General features: G+C 45.0%; 1 non-coding gene and 1 pseudogene across 1 annotated transcript; both read right to left on the bottom strand.

The window, feature by feature from the left end:
• Window positions 1-4,458: 4,458 nt before the first annotated feature.
• On the bottom strand, window positions 4,459-4,699 carry LOC130296111 (U2 spliceosomal RNA; annotated as a pseudogene).
• Window positions 4,700-12,398: 7,699 nt separating this feature from the next.
• On the bottom strand, window positions 12,399-12,585 carry LOC130296157 (U2 spliceosomal RNA). Its single transcript, XR_008849145.1, has one exon. It is a non-coding gene; the product is annotated as a U2 spliceosomal RNA (small nuclear RNA).
• Window positions 12,586-22,178: the final 9,593 nt, after the last annotated feature.

Below are 22,178 nucleotides of genomic sequence, written 5' to 3'. Positions count from 1 at the left end.
CTCATGTAATCACCTTACTACTGGGGTGACACACTGTAACAAACCTCCTCCTCGTGTAATCACCTTACTACTGGGGTGACACACTGTAACAAACCTCCTCATGTAATCACCTTACTACTGGGGTGACACACTGTAACAAACCTCCTCCTCATGTAATCACCTTACTACTGGGGTGACACACTGTAACAAACCTCCTCCTCATGTAATCACCTTATTACTGGGGTGACACACTGTAACAAACCTCCTCCTCATGTAATCTCCTTACTACTGGGGTGACACACTGTAACAAACCTCCTCATCATGTAATTACCTTACTACTGGGGTGACACACTGTAACAAACCTCCTCCTCATGAAATTACCTTACTACTGGGGTGACACACTGTAACAAACCTCATCATCATGTAATATCCTTACTACTGGGGTGACACACTGTAACAAACCTCCTCCTGTAATCACTTTACTACTGGGGTGACACACTGTAACAAATCTTCCATGTAATTACCTTACTGGGGTGACATGTCTCCTCCAGCTCCGCCCCGCCTCCTCCACAGCATCACACAGGTCCTTCAACCACAATCTTCCCTCTCCACCACAGCTAAGCTCCGCCCCAACATGTGATGGTGACATCATCACAGGTCCTACATCTCCAGCATCTAGCAGTCTGGGCCAGGGGAGGAGACGGAGGGAGGGTAAGAACAGAGAGGTCGGTCCTGCAGGACTAATGTAAGGAACAGCATTCCTCCTGTGGAAAATGCAAAGGAACGCTGTTCCTGCAGGACTCGAGCCCTGCACTGCCCCCATACACATACACTGCCCCATACCATACACACTGCCCCCATACACACACACTGCCCCATACCATACACACTGCACCATACACATACACTGCCCCATACACATACACTGCCCCATACCATACACACTGCCCCATACCATAAACTGCCCCATACACATACACTGCACCCATACACATACACTGCCCCCATACACATACACTGCCCCCATACACATACACTGCCCCCATACACATACACTGCCCCATACCATACACACTGCCCCCATACACAGCCCCCATACACAGCCCCCATACACATACACTGCCCCATACCATACACACTGCCCCCATACACAGCCCCCATACACATACACTGCCCCATACACATACACTGCCCCATACCATACACACTGCCCCCATACACAGCCCCCATACACATACACTGCCCCATACACATACACTGCCCCATACCATACACACTGCCCCCATACACAGCCCCCATACACATACACTGCCCCATACACATACACTGTCCCATGCCATACACACTGCACCATACACATACACTGCCCCATACACATACACTGCCCCATACCATACACACTGCCCCATACCATACACTGCCCCATACACATACACTGCACCCATACACATACACTGCCCCATACCATACACTGCCCCCATACACATACAATGCCCCCCATAAGCATACAATGCCCCCTCATACACATACACTGCCCCCATACACATACACTGCCCCCATACACAGACACTTCCCCCATACTCATACACTGCCCCCATACTCATACACTGCCCCATACCATACACACTGCCCCATACACATACACTGCCCCATACACATACACTGCCCCATACACATACACTGCCCCCATACACATACACTGCCCCATACACATAAACTGACGACATACACTGTCCCATACACATACACTGCCCCCATACCTTACACACAGCCCCATATATATGCACTGCCCCATACACATACACTGCCCCTATATACACACACGTACACACCCCATACACACATACACTGCCCCTATAAACACACACACGTACACAACCCCATACACACACAGTCCCATACACATACACTGCCCCCATACACATACACAGCCACCATATACACACATACACAGCCCCCATACACAAAAACAGCCCCATACCATATACACTGCCCCTATATACACACACTTAGACACAGCTCCCATACACAGTCCACCATACACACAAACACAGTCCCCCCCACACACATACAGCCCTGTACCATATACACTGCCCCATACACTGCCCCCATACACATACACTGCCCCATCCATACACTTACACATACACCCATACAAATATACTCGCATACACAGCCCCCATATACTCACCTACACTGCCCCATACACATGCACTGCTCCCATACACATACACTGCCCCCATATACACACACATACAGAGCCCCCATATACACACATACACAGCCCCATACAAAATACACTGCCCCATACACATACACTGCCCCCATCTACACACACATACACAGCTCCCATATACACTGCCCCATACACATGTACTGCCCCCATATACTCACATGCACTGCCCCCCATACACTGCCCCTATGTACACACACATACACAGCCCACATATATACTGCCTCATACACATACACTGCACCATACACATATACTGCCCCTATATACACACATAAACAGCCCCATACCATATACATAGCCTCATACACATACACTGCCCCTATATACACACACACAGCCATACACATACACTCAGGACCAGTTTTAGATTTAATGTGGCGCTGGGCAAATTAAAAGTGGGGCCGCAAAAGCCAAACAAGTTAGATTTTATTGTGAATGACTGATGTCTTTACAAAGTAAAATTGGTAGTGCATAAAACAAGCCCTTGTAGGGGTCTGTAGGTGGAAAACTGAAAGCGTTATGGTTTTTAGAAGGTGGGGAGGAAAAAACAAAAGTGCAAAAACGGAAAAACGCTGAGTCCTGAAAGGGTTAAATGATCAGGAGCACAAGCCACAAAGCGTATGTCCCTGTAGACACACAATATTTGCTAGACACACAATACCGCTATATTGTTCCAAATTAAAAACCACGATAAAAAGACCAATATTCTGACATACAATAACATATACTGTAGTGGTAGATACCAACTATACACTGGCACCCTGCAGATCGAATGAGGCCGGGTTCACATATGTCAGGCGTGCACTGGAGGGAAACTAATGCTAGAACTGATCCCATTTATTTGAATGGGACAGTTCACAATCATCCAGCGTCTTAATTTTGACGCTGGATTGTTGGACACACCGGAGAGGGAGGTTTGGATTACACCCCCTGAAAAACACTACTGTGCGTGTGTGTGTGTGTGTGTATATATATATCATAGGAAAGAAAAATAAAAAAAATATATATATATATATATGTATATATATATATATATATATATATATATTTCCCAACCAGAGCGTATCCAGCTGTTGCAAAACTACAACTCTCAGCATGCTGGGATTTGTAGTATTCCAACAGCTGGAGGCACCCTGGTTGCGAAACATTGATATATACACACACATGCATAAATCAGTGTTTCCCAACCAGGATGCCCCCAGCTATTACAAAACTACCAATCCCAGCATGCCCAAATAGCCTAAACAGCTGGAGGCACCCTGGTTGGGAAACACTGTTAACAATATATATATATATATATATATATATATATATATATATATATATATATATACAAAGTCCCGAAATCACAGCACCAGTCAGGTCATGGATCTTGAAATACTGGATTATTTTATTCTTCCCCACAGCAAATGCAACGTTTCGGAAGTAGTAGCCTTTATCAAGCATAATACAAATACAAAATGTGCATATATATATATATATATATATATATATATATATATATATATATCACAGATACATTTCATTGGCTACAACTCATGTGATACAAATGTATAATTATCTAAAAACGCACCTCTATTTAAATTTAATTGGAGCAATGCTCTGTTAATCACAGTGATGTCAAGTTGACATAGCATCCGTCTATATACAATACAATCAATACACATATAAAGTGCCCTGTGCCATATGACATACAGTGCTATATAGTGTTATATAGGTACCTTCAGTATCAGCCAAATATATAACTCGATCGCACCCAGAACATGCCGATCGCTGCCATCTCCGTTCTCATTCTTGTTTGTATACAAAGCGACTGCGCATGCGTCGGAAAAGTTCCTACGTATCAGCGCATCACTTCCGCTCTCGATCGCTCACAGTAATGTGTGCTGATCAGGTGCGCGTAATGCCCTTACCCACACTAGTCACCATTTTTGTTCTGCGGCTGCGCAAACGGGTCCGACGATCGTGTTATCACACTGGACATATCGCGATCCAGCCGGCCGGCTGTGCATGCGCATTGTAACCAAACACTTGTAACCTAGCAAATCATGTTTGAATAGTACAACAGTAAATGCTGACATCAAATTATCATGCAACTGATATTTTATTTCTAGATGACATGAATGAGGGCATATATTAGAAATTTTTTTTTATATAAGAGGATGGCTGCAATGGCTGCGATCTTGGCTGTAGTGAAGGTCCCCACGCATTTGCTGTGGGGAAGAATAAAATAATCCAGTATTTCAAGATCCATGACCTGACTGGTGCTGTGATTTCGGGACTTTGTTTATATATATATATATATATATATATATATATATATATATATATATATATATATTCTTTTATTTTATTGAAGAGCTGAGGTATGTGCTCTCAAGTCACCCAAGTGCAAGTATTCACACAAAATACCGTGCACAAGGATGCGGTCTATCGCAAGCCCTTTTTTTACACTTGATCTTAGCCAAAAGGCCCAGAGGTGATAATCGGTAAAGGGATGGAACCAACCATGCCCCCTTCATGAGCACTCACACTACTTATAGGGAAGAAAGGAAGGCTGGCAGGCGGCCTCCCATGCATAGGAAAGGAGGGAGGCAGGCAGTCTCCCATACACTCTCTGGGTGGCTGGCAGTCAGCCACCCGTACATACAGCACAGGCTAAATCCACATCATTGCTTAAAAGAAGGACAGGAGTCCATTCCACTCTGATGGAGCAATAAGCAATGCAATCCATACCCTGGATTTTACAGGAACCCCTGTAATTGTGTAATTCACATTTCTTGCCACAAGATGGCAGTGGTGTTTTAAAATCTTGAACGCTGTGCACAGCTAACTTCGTACTATTGAAATTGCTCAGTGTCTGTCAGACAGACTGGTATTTAGACTCTTCTATCTAGTTAGTTCCGGTGCCCTGCTGCAGCTCGGGCACGGGAGTTACTAACTAAACTGGGACACTGGCACAGCGTTATTATTAAAACATAATCCTCCCTTACTTTAAAGGAAGGGAGGATTATGTTTTATATCATGAAAAACTATTTCGGAAACTATGTCGGAGTTAGCTGTGCACAGCGTTCAATATTTTAAAACACCACTGCCATCTTGTGGCAAGAAATGTGAATTACACAAGTCAAGAAATATTTTTAAAGAAGCATTAATAAAAGTAAATTTTTAGGGGATCTTTAGTCAGGGTTAATCCTGAGGGGATTTATTTCCCCAAGTAGGTTGTTCATTAATAAGTCGGCCCAGAGATTCCTAGGGGATTTAGCTAGTGTAGGTTTTCGTGACATATTCTACTTTAACATATCGGTAAATTTTTGTCGTTACTTGCATCACAAAATGACATGAAAATTTAGCATTTTTCTAACTTTGAAACTCTCTGCTTGTAAGGAAAATGGATATTCCAAATACATTTTATATTGATTCACAAACACAATGGGGGAGATTTATCAAAGGATTTAGACTGATTTTTCCTGTCTAAATTTGTCGCACAGAAAGTCGCAGTCTAAATATGTGCGACTTTTCTGCGACTTTTGCTCTAGAGGATTTTTAGAACATGATGCATGCAAGTCTATTTTAGACAGAAATGCATTGGAAAATGCATTGGTGCTAAATTTATCAAGTGCGACTTTTGTGCGACAAGTCGCATCTGCCCAAAATACGCTGAAATGTCAGACCATGTTGGAGCAGGTCTAAATGCAGTTTAAGCTGTAGACCCTGAAGTCTGAGCACAGAATTTATCAAGGGCTGTGAGACCTTTGATAAATTAGGAGCACAATAGACAGGAAACTACCACATACGCTGGTCTATTAGCATACCCAGAATAGACTAGATTATTAAATGTCCCCCAATATGTCTAATTTATGTTGGCATCATAAAATTGACCAATTTTTTACTTTTTGAAGACATTAGAGGGCTTCAAAGTATAGCAGCAATTTTCTAAATTTTCATGAAAATGTTAAAATCTGAATTTTTCAAAGACCAGTTAAGTTTGAACTGGATTTGAGGGGCCATTCTGTGAGAAATACCCCATAAATGACCCCATTGTAGAAACTACACCCCTCACAGTTTTCAAAATGACATTCAAAAAGTGTGTTAACCCTTTAGGTCTTTCACAAGAATTGCAGCAAAGTGGAGGAGAAAAATCAAAATCTGCATTTTTTACACTAACATATTCTTGTAGCCCCATTTTTTTCATTTTTAAAAGTGGTAAAAGGAGAAAAAGCCCCCCAAAATTTGTAGCTCAATTTCTCTCGAGTACGTAAATACATCATATGTTGACATAAAGTGCTTTGTGGGCTCACAAGATGGCTCAAGAGGGAAAGAGCAACTGTAGGATTTTTTTAAACAAATTTTGCTGTCATGGTTTTTGGGGCCATGTTGCATTTAGGAAGCCCCCATGGTGCCAGAACAAAAAAAACATATGGCATACTATTTTGGAAACTACACCCCTCAAGGAATGTAACAAGGGGTATAGTGAGCCTCAACACCCCACAGGTGTTTGGCGACTTTGCGTTGAAGTTGGGTGTAAAAATGGAAAATTAGATTTTCTCTATCGGCTCCATTGGGGGACACAGACCATGGGTGTATGCTGCTGTCTCTAGGAGGTATGACACTATGGCAACAAAAAAAGTCGGCTCCTCCCAGCAGGATATACCCGCCTCTAGGCCCTGAGCTAATCAGTTATAGCTTAGTGTCTGAAGGAGGTGGACATGGTCTGGAATTCTCCAGACCAGGTCTTTTGTTTCTTATTTTTCCTAGTTAGGGTATGTGTTAGTTTTTTATTCCGTTTTCTTTCATGTTTTCAGGTGGGGACTCAGGAACTGCGGCTCACTGTTTTCTCATTGTGATTGAGGGGGCACAGACATTGTGTATATGCGCTGTTCACCCCCTCTCGCCAACGGTCAGCGTCTGGGGTTGTACCTCATGGGTCCGGGTCCCCCTATTCCCTGCTCGCTTTGCTCGCACATGGTAGCTCAGCGTGATGCAGGTAACAGAAAGCTGACTGAAGACCTCACAGAAGACTCCATTAGGTAAGTACTACTGATTGAGGTGAGTATATATTCTTCTCCCTTTAGGTGCTGACTTGCAACCTCTGGAGACCCTCATTTTTTGGCCCACCTTTCAGGGTCCATGGGGCTGGCCTGTGTTAGGGGCTCTATCTTTTATTCTAAAAAAGGGGCGAGCAATGGCATATTGGGAATGAATGGTTTACTTTATTATTATGCACATGTGTGTGTGTGTTATACTATGCGGCTGACAGCCGCGGCGCTTACTATGTGGCTGACAGCCGCGGCGCTTTTACTGTTCGGGCGCATGAAGCGCCGACTTACTTTCGCTTTCGGCAACAGACGACTGTCGGCGAATATGTGTATCGCCCGCTCACTTCCCCGTGGGCGCATATGCGGCTGACATGTGCGCCTGGGGCAAGGAGCGGGCGCCATTACTATTGTTCTTCTCGGCGGCCGGGGCGCTATAGCTCCGCCCACAGCGCCGCCAGAGCTCACTGGAGGCGCGTATTGTCCTCCAATCAGCGCCGTGCATGCGATTTTCGGTGGCAGAGGCCAATCAGACAGGGCCCCTGCTCCAGGCACGCCCCTCTCTGGCTATTGGCTGGCCTGTTTCTCCCTCTCTATCTACACAGAGCGGAGTTCTCCTCACAGCAGCCGCCACAGGGGACACAGACTCGGGTGAGATAGTTCTTTTTTCATTATGTTCGTACCCAGAACTGTTCTTCCCTCTAAACAGACAACTGGAGCGTTAGTTTCCTATTTGGTCTGTAAGAACTGTAATTCCAAAATGCCTGGTTCTGCTGAACCCACTTGCTCTGCCTGCTCCTCTGCTGCCCCAGACCCCCTGGTACCCTCGGATGCTCTTTCAGTTCTGGTGGATTCGGCCGCCCCTCCAGCCTGGGTTTCTTCCCTATCCCAGTATATGGGCTGACTTGACTCAAGTCTCCCGTTCGGTGGCTGAGGCTTCTCGTGACGTGGTGTCTGCCTTGAAGAGGTCTGCCCTGTGCCAACCCTCTAAAGGGCCCCGCTCCTCTTCTCCACATACTTCACCCTCTCACAGGCGTACTAGGGGTGTATCTTCTGACTCTTCCATTGAGTCTTCAGGTAGACGTGGGTGCTCCCCTCGTGGGTCCCGCCCCCCCGTGTCATCTGGTCACAAACGTCGCTCCTCCAGAGGACGTTCCCGGAATCGCCACTCTGCCTCGCAAGAGTCGCGTACCCGGTCATGGTCGCCCCCCTCCAGGGCTTCCTCCACTTGTTCACATTCTCCTGGTGAACTGGTGGATGAGGCTTTCGAATCGGCATCTGACTCGGAGGACCGCTCGGATACAGTTGAAATGGTGAACTCATTGGTTGCGGCCATAAGAGACACCTTTCACTTAGAGGACCCAGGATCTTCGGATGTGACTCCTGAAGTATCTTTTCATCATGCTAAACTGGCACCTCAAAGGTTCAGCTCTCACGCTGAATTTGACACCCTTCTGGAATCTGCATGGAAACATCCGGACAAGAGGCTCCCGGGAATGAAGAAGGTTCAGGTGTGCGTTACCCATTCGACAAGGACCTTGCCTCTAAGGTGGTTTCCCCTCCCTTGGTGGATCCACCAATTTCCCGCCTCTCTAAGGCTACTACACTGTCGCTAGCAGATATGGCTGCTTTCAAGGATTCGACGGACAAGAAGGTGGAGTCCTTAGCGAAGTTTGCCTCTGAAGCAGCAGGCTCTTCTCTGCTTCCCACCTTCGCCTCGGCTTGGGTGTCCAAGGCCCTATCGGTGTGGTGCTCAAAACTCCGTCAGGGTATCCAGGCGGGATCCCCCCAGAGGATCTGTCTGCTTTGGTTCTCCAATGCTCTAAAGCTGGGGACTTTCTGTGCACAGCTTCCATGCAGTCAGCCCGTTGTGCTGCCTTTTCTGTGGGTCACCTGGCGGCCCTCCTCCGTTCCATGTGGCTTAAGGCTTGGGATGCGGATGCCGCTTCCAAAAGGTCTCTCACCGAGCTTCCTTTTACTGGTGCCCGTCTTTTTGGCAAGCGCCTTGACGAGATTATCTCTGAGGCGACGGGGGGCAAGAGTTCCTTGTTGCCTCAAAATAAGGCTCGCTCTACTTCCCAGAGGAAGTCCTCTTCCTTTCAGTCCTTTCGGACTTTTGGCCCTAATAAGGGGTATAGGCAGGCGCCTTCGCGGGACAAGAAGGCTCCCTCATTCCGGGCTTGCCCGTCTTGGAAGTTGGACACCAACCGTTCCGGACGTTTTGCGGCCAAATCGGGCAAACGCAAACCCACTTCCGTATGAAGTGATGCCCCCACCCGCAGATTTTTCTCGGGTGGGAGGTCGTCTCTTACTTTTTCGAGACATCTGGACCACACACATTCAGGACTCTTTGGTCAGGGACGTGGTGTCCAACGGATACCGAATGGAATTTGCCTCCCTCCCGAGGGATCGTTTTTTTCAGTCCCGGGACCCCCGGTCTCCTTCTCTGGCAAAACAGTTTCGGGAGGCTCTCCGGTCCCTGCTTCTCCAGGGAGTTATTGTCCCCGTTCCTCCAAGGGAACGTTTTTGGGGTTTCTATTTGAATCTTTTTGTGGTCCCCAAGAAGGGCGGTTCTGTGAGGCCAATCCTGGACCTCAAGCGTCTCAACCTTCATCTTCTCATCCGCCACTTCCGATTGGAATCCCTCCGTTCGGTAGTGGCATCCATGGAACAAGGGGAATTTCTTTCTTCAGTGGACATCAAAGATGCCTACCTCCATGTTCCAATATTTCCCAGCCATCAATGGCTTTTTTTCCTATTACTCCTTGTGAAAATGAAAAATTTGGGAAAACACCAGCATTTTAGTGAAGAAAATAAAATTTTTCATTTTCACGTCCAACTTTAATGAAAATTTGTCAAACACCTGTGGGGTGTTAAAGCTCACTATACCCCTTCTTACATTCCGTGAGGGGTGTAGTTTCCAAAACGGGGTCACATGTGGGTATTTATTTTTGTGCGTTTATGTCAGAACCGCTGTAAAAGGAGAAAAAGACCCCCAAAATTTGTTGGGCAATTTTTACCGTGTACGGTAAAGTGAGAGAGCGCCATGCGCATTTAAGGCCTAAATTACGGATGCAAGAGTTAGACTTGCCTCGGATACCAAAATTACCTTACGGCAGTGTTTCGCAAACAGAGTGCCTCCAGCTGTTGCAAAACTCCCAGCATGCCTGGACAGTCAATGGCTGTCTGGCAATACTGGGAGTTGTTGTTTTGCAACAGCTGGAGACTACGTTTTAGAAACCGTGCCATACCAGAGGTTTCTCATTTTTATTGGGGGGGGGGGGGGGACTGTGTATGGGTATGTTTATAGGTAGTGTTTTTTGGGTACATTCAGACTGCCGGGGGATTACAGCGAGTTTCCTGCTGGGAGTTTGAGCTGCAGCAGAAAATTTCCTGCATCTCTAGCTTGCAGCGAGAGACTAACTGTAAACCCCCGCTCCTTGTGAATGTACCCTGTACATTCGCATGGAGGGGGGGGGGGGGCAAACCCCCAGGTACCGCCACCATCTTCTCCCCCCCCCCCTCTCTGCCTGACATCCAGGGGCGGGCAGAGTGGGGAATTTCCATGGTAACCCCTCCGCCTTTAACTGCCATTGGTCAGTAGTCATTACTAATGGCAGGGGATAGGGGGGGATGGCACCACTGCCACCTCGCTCCTATCCCTTAGGAGGATTGGGGCTGTCACTGACAAATCCTTTCATCCCTATTTTCCGGGCAATCGGGTCATCAGAGACCCGATCAGCCCGGAATTGCCACAAACGTCGATTTGCCGCCATGGCCGACATGGGGGGTTCTCAGGACCCTCCTAGGCATTTTCACAGTATGCCTGCTGAAAGATTTCAGCAGGCATCTCGTTCCGGTCCCCGACGGCTAGCGGCGGGGACCGAAATTCCCACGGGCGTATCCATACACCCCCAGTCCTTAAGGACTTTGAAACGGGGGCGTATGGGCACGCCCTCCATCCTTAAGGGGTTAAGATCTGTATATGAAAACAACACGCCTACCTTTGTTGCCTGTAGCCACCTCCCTGGCTGTCCGGACACGGAATCAAACCAACTGTAACGAGAAACTGAAAATAAACAGTATTCACCTGCATCCTTTTGGACTCTTTGCTAAATCAGGGTAATCTGACAACCCATGGTCGTGCTGTTGGTGCTTCTGGTTCTTCTGCTGTTTACACCTGGCAGTGGCATTGAATGAAATTTAATAGAACTAAAGGTCCTGGGTGCAACAATCCTCCCATGAGGACCAGCCTCAACAGCTTTGTAGATTGCACTCATGTTTGCAACTCCATATACATTTTATTTTCTTCATACTTCTTTCTTCATACTTTTTTCTTTCTGTCATTCAGACTTTCATTCATTCTCACTCACTCACTCACTCACTTTAATTCATTTGTTCTCTCTCTCACTCACTCAATTACTCACTCAATCACTCACTCACTCTCTCTCTTACCCACTCACTCAGTCAGTCTCTCTCTCTTTCTTTCTTTTTTTTATAAATTTTTTTTCCATCTTCTTCTTCTTCTTCAGACCCCATCATAGCACTAATGCTTATCCAATACCACCAGCAGATGGAGACACTCCATTGCAACATTGGTTGTGAGCAGCAGTTTCTAAAAACAAATGCCTCATGGCTGATTTCTCATCAATCAATGGATGGCAAATTTTGTTTTTATCATTCACTGACCACAGAACCAATGCATGGTCAAGCAACAGCAATGACGCACCCTTGTGAATAACCATGAGACCCTCACATCATTTAACAGGATTCAGCACCACCTGCAAGACAGCTACGTTTCATGTCATGTCAAACCTGCACAGGTGTGCTAGATTAGTATTATTATTATTTTTTTATTTTTTATGACATCAATCAGTGTGCAAACATGGTCAGTAAAACGCCAAATGGATAGACGTTCATAAACCAGTCAGTGCAACTCATTATTGTGGTCTCTAATTGTGGAACTCTTTTTTTTTTTGTGAGGATACGATGAGCTTATCCAATTAAGGAGGCCATTCAGCAGTACTGGGTCTGGACAGCAGCGGCACCTTCTGCAGCCAGACTGATTGACATGACAAGGCAGGCAACAGCTGCAGCAGCACCCACAGAGGATTAAATAAGAATCTGTCTTTTTTAACACTGGAATGGGGTGGTGCACTGTACCCGAAGATACTGCCATATCGGGTCAATGCATTGGGCGACGGAAGCAAGTTTCCAAATCGGCTCCCATTCTCAAAAATCCATTTAATTTATGGTCCCCAAATAGGGGACATATCAGATATTAAACTGATAAGAACAGATTTTTGATTGAAAAAACCTTTATTACCAATCAATTGTCAATCACACAATAAATATATTCACCATAACAGAACTGACTTTTTTTTAAATCTATCTATCTATCTATCTATATACCGTATTTATCGGGGTATACCACGCACCGGCCTATAACACGCACCCTCATTTTACCAAGGATATTTGGGTAAAAAAAGTTTTTTACCCAAATATCCATGGTAAAATGAGGGTGCGTGTGTGCGCGTGTATACCCCGATAAACCCCCAGGAAAGGCAGGGGGAGAGAGGCCGTCGCTGCCCGCTTCTCTCCCCCTGCCTTTCCTGGGGTCTAGAGCGCTGCTTCCGGCCCTTCTCACCCCCTGGCTATCGGCGCCGCTGCCCGTTCTGTCCTCCTGACTATCGGTGCCGGCGCCGATAGCCAGGGGGAGAGAATCGGCGCCGACAGCCAGGGGGGAGAGAAGGGGCAGCGGCACCCATTGCCGGCGCCGCTGCCCCGTTGCCTCCCCCCATTCCCGGTGGCATAATTACCTGGGTCGGGTCCGCGCTGCTGCAGGCCTCCGGCGCGCGTCCCCTGCGTCGTTGCTATGCATGGCGCGGCGCATGACGTCAGTGCGCCGCGCCGTGCAGCGCATAGCAACGACGCCGGGGACGCACGCCGGAGGCCTGCAGCAGCGCGGACCCGACCCCGGCAACAGGTAATTATGCCACCGGGGAGCGGCGCCGATAGCCAGGGGGTGAGAAGGGCCGGCAGCAGGGCTCTAGACCCCAGGAAAGGCAGGGGGAGAGAAGCGGGCAGCGACGGCCTCTCTCCCCCTGCCTTTCCTGGGGGTGTATCGGCGTATAACACGCAAATAGACTTTAGGCTAAAAATTTTAGCCTAAAAAGTGCGTGTTATACGCCGATAAATACGGTATATATATATATATATATATATATATATATATATATAAAAAATTATTTTATTGAAGAGCTGAGGTATGTGCTCTTAAAGAGTAGCTATCCTCAACTAAAATGTCCATATTCCCCCTCCCCATCTTTCCCTCACACTGTCTACATCTATCCCTGTTTTTTTTATCCTCTTAAAACATTAGAACAATACCTTTTTCCACTCCTCTTCGGTAGCTCAGAGTTGAGCAGTCTCACGATTGCAGGAAGTCGGCGGGCGGGCGGGCCGGCGTGACGTCATCTGAAGCCTCGCCAGCCACCACTTCCGCCCATCTTGCTGTATTCTGCGCTCAATGTCGGGAGCGCGCATACAGGCGCGCATACAGGCTGGAAGGGACGGCAGCCTCTGAGTCTCCTCCTTTCTGTTTTGTTTTGCACGTACCATTCAGAGAGGAGGAGAGTCTGAGAACGGAGCTGCTGTACTGTGCCCTGAGGGAATTTATAATATCAAAATGGTGGGTAGTACAATTGATTATATGCCCAAAACTATAAAAATAAAATTTCACAAAGCTGCAATCCCCAATGAATGACTGCAGACCGCAGTGCATTATAAATGGTGTGAATAATAGTGATTTTATCCCAATCAAAAATGATGCATCATTTTTGAATGGGATAAAATCTCCATTATTGACACCATTTATAATGCACTGCTGGCTGCAGCCATTCATTGGGGATTGCAGCTTTGTGAATTTATTTATTTATTTATTTTTTCATATAAAGCTGCACTCCCAAATGAATGGCTGCAGCCAGCAGTGCATTATAAATGGTGTCAATAATGGAGATTTTATCCCATTCAAAAATGATGCATAATTTTTGAATGGGATAAAATCTCTTTTTTTTCACCATTTGTACCAGTGGTCCCCAAACTGTGGCCCTCCAGATGTTGCAAAACTACAACTCCCAGCATGCCTGGACAGCCAACGGCTGTCCAGGCATGCTGGGAATTGTAGTTTTGCAACATCTGGAGGGCCACAGTTTGGGGACCACTGACCTATACTGCATTGCTGCAGTTTTATCGTGTACATGTGCTCACTGATTGCATATTTTATTGCATTAGGAACACCGCAGCAATTCAGGATAGGTGGTGATTAAAAAAAAAGATTTTATTCCATTCAAAAATTGTGCATATTTATTGATGGAATGAATTCACAATTTATATCACCATCTAGACTGTATTGCACATAACACCATAACCTCCCCCCAATGGAATAAATGTGCTTTTTTTGCTCACCATCTATACTGGAGTGATCCGGTGTTACTCAATAAAACCGCAGCACTACAATATAGATAGTGATCCAAAGTCCCAAATGAGTCCAAAATCTGAAATTTACCGTGCATACCATCCACACTCAATATATGATAATGAGCGTGCATAGCATGCAGGCTCAAAACATGATAATGAGAGTGCATAGCATGCATGCTCAATACCTGATATTGAGCATCCATAGCATGCACACTCAATACATAATAATAAACATTAATATTTTGAGCGTGCATAGCCTGCATGTTGAATACATGATATTGAGCATGCATAGCATGCACAGTAAGTATATGATATTGAGCATGCATAGCATACACACTCAATACATGATAATGAGCGTGCATAGCATGCAGGCTCAATACATTGTAATGAAAGTGTGTAGCATGTATGTGTAGCATACATTGAGTATCCATAGGATGCATACTCAATACATAATAATGAACGTTAATATATGAGTGTGCATAGCATGCATGCTCAATACATTATATTGAGCATGCATAGCATACACACTCAATACATGATAATGAACGTGAATATATGAGCGTGCATAGCATGCATGCTCAATACATGTTATTGAGCATGCATAGCATTCACAGTCAATACATGATATTGAGCATGCATAGCATACACAATCAATACATGATATTGAGCATGCATAGCATCCACAGTCAATACATGATATTGAGCATGCATAGCATGCACAATCAATACATGATATTGAGGGTGCATGGCATAAACACTCAATACATGATAATGAGCATGAATAGCATGCAGGCTCAATACATCGTAATGAAAGTGTGTAGCATGCATGCTCAATAAATGATATTTTGCATGTATAGCATGCACACTCAATACATAATTAACGTGAATATTTTGAGCGTGCATAGCCTGCATGTTCAATACATGATATTGAGCATGCAAAGCATACACAATCAATACATGATAATGAGCATGCATAGCATACATTTTCAATAAATGATATTGAGCATGCATAGCATTCACACTCAAAAATGATATTGAGCATGCATAGCATACAGGCTCAATACATCATAATGAGAGTGCATAGCATGGATGCTCAATATATAATAATGAACATGAATATATGAGCGTGCATAGCATGCACAGTCAATACATGATATTGAGCATGCATAGCATACACACTCAATACATGATAATGAATGTGAATATATGAGCGTGCATAGCATGCATGCTCAATACATGTTATTGAGCATGCATAGCATCCACAGTCAATACATGATATTGAGCGTGCATAGCATGCACAATCAATACATGATATTGAGCGTGCATGGCATAAACACTCAATACATGATAATGAGCATGCATAGCATGCAGGCTCAATACATCATAATGAAAGTGTGTAGCATGCATGTTCAATATATTACATTGAGCATCCATAGGATGCATACTCAATACATAATAATGAACGTTAATATATGAGTGTGCATAGCATGCATGCTCAATACATGATATTGAACATGTATATCCTACACACTCAATACATTATAATGAGCGTGCATAGCATGCAGGCTCAATACATCATAATGAGAGTGCATAGCATGCACACTTAATACATAATAATTAGCGTGCTTATCTGATCAATACCTGATGTTGAGCGTGCATAGCCTGCACAGTCAGTACATGATAATGAGCCTGCATAGCTGAGTGTGCATAACATGCACACTCATTACATGATAATGAGTTTGCTTAGCTGAGCGTGCATAGCATGCAGGCTCAAAATATGATATTGAGCAGCCCTAGCTTGCTGTCGCTATAAATACAATGTGCAGAGTATTATTAAACCTTGTATAATTGATTATTGTACTGAAAAAGGATGATAGCCACTAACATGTTATCTCAACAAGACCAAAACCAAGTAATGGAGAATTTTGCTTTAGGCTATTACATACTCTATTAATCTATTTACTAAAGGCAACTGGATATTCATACGCTGCAGAGGAGGAAAGGAATGAAGAATATAATCCTGAAGAATCTTCTGATGAGGTAATTAATATTCTTTATTATTTTTATATATATATATATATATATATATATAAATTTAATACTTATTATTATATTAATTCCCTTTTTTTTTTTTTTTTTTTAAATAGGAAGATTATAGTATTCAACAGGAGACGGAAAGTGACAGTGAGGAGGAAACAGCTGCAACAATACATGAAATAACGCCGGTAAGCATATCAACAAGCTACACTTGAAGATCATTTGAACACTGTAATTGAACCCACACCAGGGTCTAACCTACACATTACTAACAGCGCCCTGATGTTTAGCTTTCTACCCCGTTTGACAAAAGATCTCCATAGACCACAATGGGCAAAATAAAAAAAATAAAAAAAATAATGTTTTAGATCTAGCCCATTCATTCCTATCCACCAAAAATAGACCCTGGAGGCTGACTTCCAGTACCCTGCTGTTTAGCTTCCTACTTCATTTGACACAGGATCTCCATAGACCACAATGGGCCATTGAATTCAATGGGCAAAAAATCTCAATATTATAGATCTAGCCCATTCATTCCTATACACCAACAAGAAACCCTGGAGGCTGACTTCATACTCAGCCTCCAATGGTATTTTGACTAAACAAACCTCAAATGTTTAATGGGTTAATTTGTTGGTGTATAGGAATGAATGGGCTAGATCAGTGTTGTTCAAACAGTGGCCCTCCAGATGTCGCAAAACTACAACTCACTCACAGTCCACGCATGCTGGGGGTTTTAGTTTTGCAACATCTGGAGGGCCACAGTTTGAAGACCACTTGGCTACATCTATCTTCTACAATCTTCACTATCACCAATCTCTTCTTTCTCCTGCCCTAATCTAGCAGCCAAACATTACCATGACACCCTAAAGTCTACCCTGGATCAAATGGTACCCTCTAAAACACGAATCTCCCAACACAGATGGCAGCAACCCTGGCACACGCTAACAACCTGCTTTCTCAGGCGATGCTCTAGGTGTGCTGAACGTCTCTGGAGGAAAACTAAGACTTCTTCAGACTATCTGCACTATAAATTCATGCTTAAATCCTATTACTCCGCTCTTCACCTCGCCAAACAAACATATTTTACCTCCCTCATCTCCTCTCTGTCTAACAACCCAAAACACCTTTTTGACACGTTCAACTCTCTCCTTCGGCCTAAAGTACAGACCCCAATCACTGATCTCTGTGCTGAAGACCTGGCCAAATACTTCAAAACTAAAATCGATGAAATTCGTGATGAAATCCTCTCCCAGTCCCCTAAAAGTTCTGATCCAATTCCCAGCCACGTCTCCTCTTCATTACAGGCTCAAAAACTGAGAGTGATGGAAGATGAGGTTTCCAAGCTCCTCTCCTCCGCCCGCCCCACTACCTGCTCTAGTGACCCCATGCCTTTACACCTCATCCAGTCTCTCTCTCCTGCTATCAGCTGTCACCTAACTAAAATCTTTAACCTCTCCCTCTCTTCTGGGGTCTTTCCCTCCTCCTTCAAACACTCTATCATAACCCCACTATTGAAAAAACCATCTCTGGACCCTTCCTGTGCAGCCAACTATTGACCCGTCTCAAATCTCCCCTTTATCTCCAAACTCCTGGAATGCTTAGTCTACTCCCGCCTTATCCGCTATCTCTCCGAGAACTCTCTCCTTGACCCCTTACAGTCTGGTTTCCGCTCCATTCACTCCATTCACAGAAACGGCCCTAACCAAAGTCACTGACGATCTTCTGATGGCCAAATGAAATGGCAATTTCTCTTTACTGATTCTCTTGGACCTGTCTGCGGCTTTTGACACTGTGAATCATCAACTCCTCCTCAGTAGTCTCCGCTCCATCGGTCTCAAGGACTCTGCTCTCGCCTGGTTTTCCTCCTATCTCTCTGGCCGCTTGTTTAGCGTCTCGTTTTCTGGCTCTACTTCTTCTCCTCTTCCCCTTGCTGTCGAGGTTCCCCAGGGATCGGTCCTAAGTCCTCTACTCTTTTCACTCTACACATCCCCGATTGGAAAAACAATCAGTGGATTTGGTTTCCAGTACCACCTCTACGCTGATGACACCTTTATACCTCCTCCTCCAACATCACCCCTGCACTCCTACAGAATACCAGTGACTGTCTCTCTGCCGTCTCAGACATCATGTCCTCTTTATATCTGAAACTAAATCTTTCTAAAACAGAACTTCTTGTCTTTTCTCCATCAACTGATACTGTACCTAACCCTGACATTTCCATCTCGGTATGTGGTACTACCATAACTCCCGGGCAGCAGGCTCGCTGTCTTGGAGTTATACTTGACTCTGATCTGTCTTTCACTCCCCATATTCAGTCTCTTTCACGTTCTTGTCACCTGCATCTAAAAAACATTTCCAGAATCCGCCCGTTTCTCATTACTGAAACTGCTAAAACTCTCATTATTGCTTTGATTCACTCCCGTCTCGACTACTGTAACTCTTTACTAATAGGCCTTCCTTTCTCCAAACTCTCTCCTCTTCAGTCCATCCTTAATGCCGCAGCCAGACTCATCTCCTCTCCAGCCGCTACAACGACGACTCCTCCCTGTGCCAGTCACTACACTGGTTAACAATTCAGTCCAGAATACAGTACAAAATCCTTAGTCTCACACACAAAGCTCTCCACAATGCTGCACCTCCCTACATCTCCTCTCTCATCTCCGTCTACCATCCTACACGTTCTCTCCGATCTGCTAATGATCTCACACTAACATCTTCTATAATCCGAACTTCTCACTCCCATCTACAAGACTTCACTCGTGCTGCACCGGTTCTCTTGAATGCTATCCCTAAATCCCTCAGACTCAACAACAACATCCATAGTTTCAAACGTGGCCTAAAAACACATCACTTCTCTTTTTGAATGTTTTCTGTTCTTGTTGTCTGTCCTGTTGGTCCTCGTCTACTTGTCCTTTATGTTGCTTATATTTAGACTCTCCTACTCGGCAATACTGGCAGCGAGGGTGTATCTCCATGTCTACATGTCCACACTTATTAAGGTTCTTGTGTTACTGGTGTTACTAAGGATGTTTATGATTCGTATTTATGGCTATTAAGGTTGTGTCACTTAACGTGAATGAACTTAATTCTCCATACAAACGTTCATCGGTGTGGAGAGAGGCTAAACGCCTAAATGCTGATATTTTATGTATACAGGAGTCACACTTGGTCGCCTGTGATGCGGCTAGATTACAGAATAAGCGATTCCCTCATATATATCAGGCGCATGCTGTGCACAAGAAAGGTGGAGTAGCGATTGCATTTAAAAATACTTTGACACTTTCAGTTCAACATGCTGTGTTGGATGATAGAGGTCGATACATAATCTTGGTATGTCTACTAAATAACATTCAATTCACTTTAGCTTCAGTTTATGCTCCAAATGCTAAGCAGTGCACCTTTCTCAGGTCATTTGTGCGCAAACTAGATTCCTTGAAAAAGGGCCACTGTATGCTACTGGGGGACTTTAATATGACCTAGTGTAGAGTAGTGTAGACTCCACTTCAGCCACCTCTCAAAAAGAGCCCACTGGATTTTTTAACTGTGTTTCCCAAAATGATCTCTATGATGTGTGGCGTATCTTCCATCCTACAGAGCGAGACTTCACCTTCTTCTCACATGTACACAAGACTTATACTCGTATAGACTATGCCCTTGTCTCGCGCTCTTTACTCCCCTTGGTGTCTGAGGCTAAAATTATGCCTATAGAATGGTCGGACCATTCCCCCATTAGTGTGACTATTAGAGAGGCTTTCGTTTCCCGACCGACTTATGTGTGGAGGCTCAATCCTCTGATCCTACATGACCCTGAATACTCTGAGGCCACCAGATTAGCTGTGGATGCTTACTTTAGAATTAATGACACAGGGAATGTTTCTGACCCCACAATCTGGTGTGCGTTTAAAGCGACCATTAGAGGTCACTTTATTAGTCAAACTGCACATGATCGGAAGGTTCGCCAGACTAAGACATTAGAACTACAGCAACAGCTAGCAGACTTGCACAGGCGCAATAAGGCCTCTCATTCTCCAGAGGTGGCTGAAGAAATCTCACTGATTAGTGCTAGACTACACTCCCTTTCCCTGCACAATTATGAGATGGCGCTGCTTAGGTTTAAGATGACATGGTACTGGCAGGGTAATAGATCCAGTTCCTTGCTGGCTAAACAACTCAAAAAACGCCAGGATAAGGGGAGAATTCCGTTTCTTATTAAGGGTGATGGATCTAGAGTTGCAGATCCGGAGGGAATTGCTAATTGCTTTGCGGAGTTCTATAGTAAACTATACAACCTTAGGGACAACACTGATACTGCACAGCCTGACCGTACTGCTATTTCTACCTTTTTGTCCTCTGTGTCTCTTCCCTCTCTGTCTCAGGAACAGGCCTCTGCCTTGTGTTCTCCTTTTACTACTGATGAGATCCTTGATTGCATCCGCTCTCTCAGGTCCTCGAAGTCACCTGGTCCTGACGGCATCACTAATGAATTCTATAAGAGATTCGGCCCATCGGTGGCCACTTTCTTAGCCAGAGCCTTCAATGATATTGTAGAAAGCGGTTCACCTCCTGAGGAGATGCTGGAAGCTCTGGTTGTTACCATACCTAAACCAGGTAAACCGCTGGATATTACTGCAAATTATAGGCCAATATCTCTTCTGAATAGTGATGTCAAATTGTACGCCCTGGCTCTTGCCTCTAGGTTGAAAAGAGTGTTGCCGGAACTAATACACAAGGACCAGGTCGGCTTCGTCAGGGGTCGACAGACGGTGGATGGTACGAGACGTTTCCTCGATATTATCCCTGCAGCCCACTCTGGTCGGACGCCTTCCCTGCTCCTTTCCCTGGATGCGGAGAAGGCTTTCGATCGGGTACATTGGGAGTATCTGAGATGTGTGCTGCGCAAATTCGGCTTTCCCCCACTCTTAGAGTCAGCGATAATGGCTTTATATACTTGCCCGTCTGCCAGAATTTATACCATGGGCACTCTTTCTGATAGATTTTCCCTTAGCAATGGAACTAGGCAGGGGTGCCCCCTGTCCCCTCTCATTTTCACTTTAGTTATGGAGCCGTTTGCGCAGGCTATTCGAGCCTCCCCTGACATAGGGGGTGTTCGGATAGGGAATACAGACCATAGAATCGGCTTATTTGCTGATGACGTGGTTATCTGCCTCTCCAGTCCCGAAGTTCCTTGGGCCCGGTGATGGAAATCATACATGCCTTTGGCTTGGTTAGCTACTATAAAATTAACACTACTAAATCATGTATTCTACCGTTACATATCTCCCCTGATGTGCAAGGATGGCTGCAATCTAGATTTCCCTTTAAATGGGTAGATGACCAGATTCCCTATTTGGGCATTGTCCTAACCGCATTGCCTGAAAAGACGATTGCTACTAATTTTGCTGTTCTGA

This window comes from Hyla sarda, chromosome 11 (genome assembly GCF_029499605.1).
Source record: "Hyla sarda isolate aHylSar1 chromosome 11, aHylSar1.hap1, whole genome shotgun sequence".
Lineage (NCBI taxonomy): Eukaryota > Metazoa > Chordata > Amphibia > Anura > Hylidae > Hyla > Hyla sarda.
The sequence above is the reverse complement of the archived record's forward strand: the minus strand, read 5'-3'. Positions and strand labels throughout refer to the sequence as shown.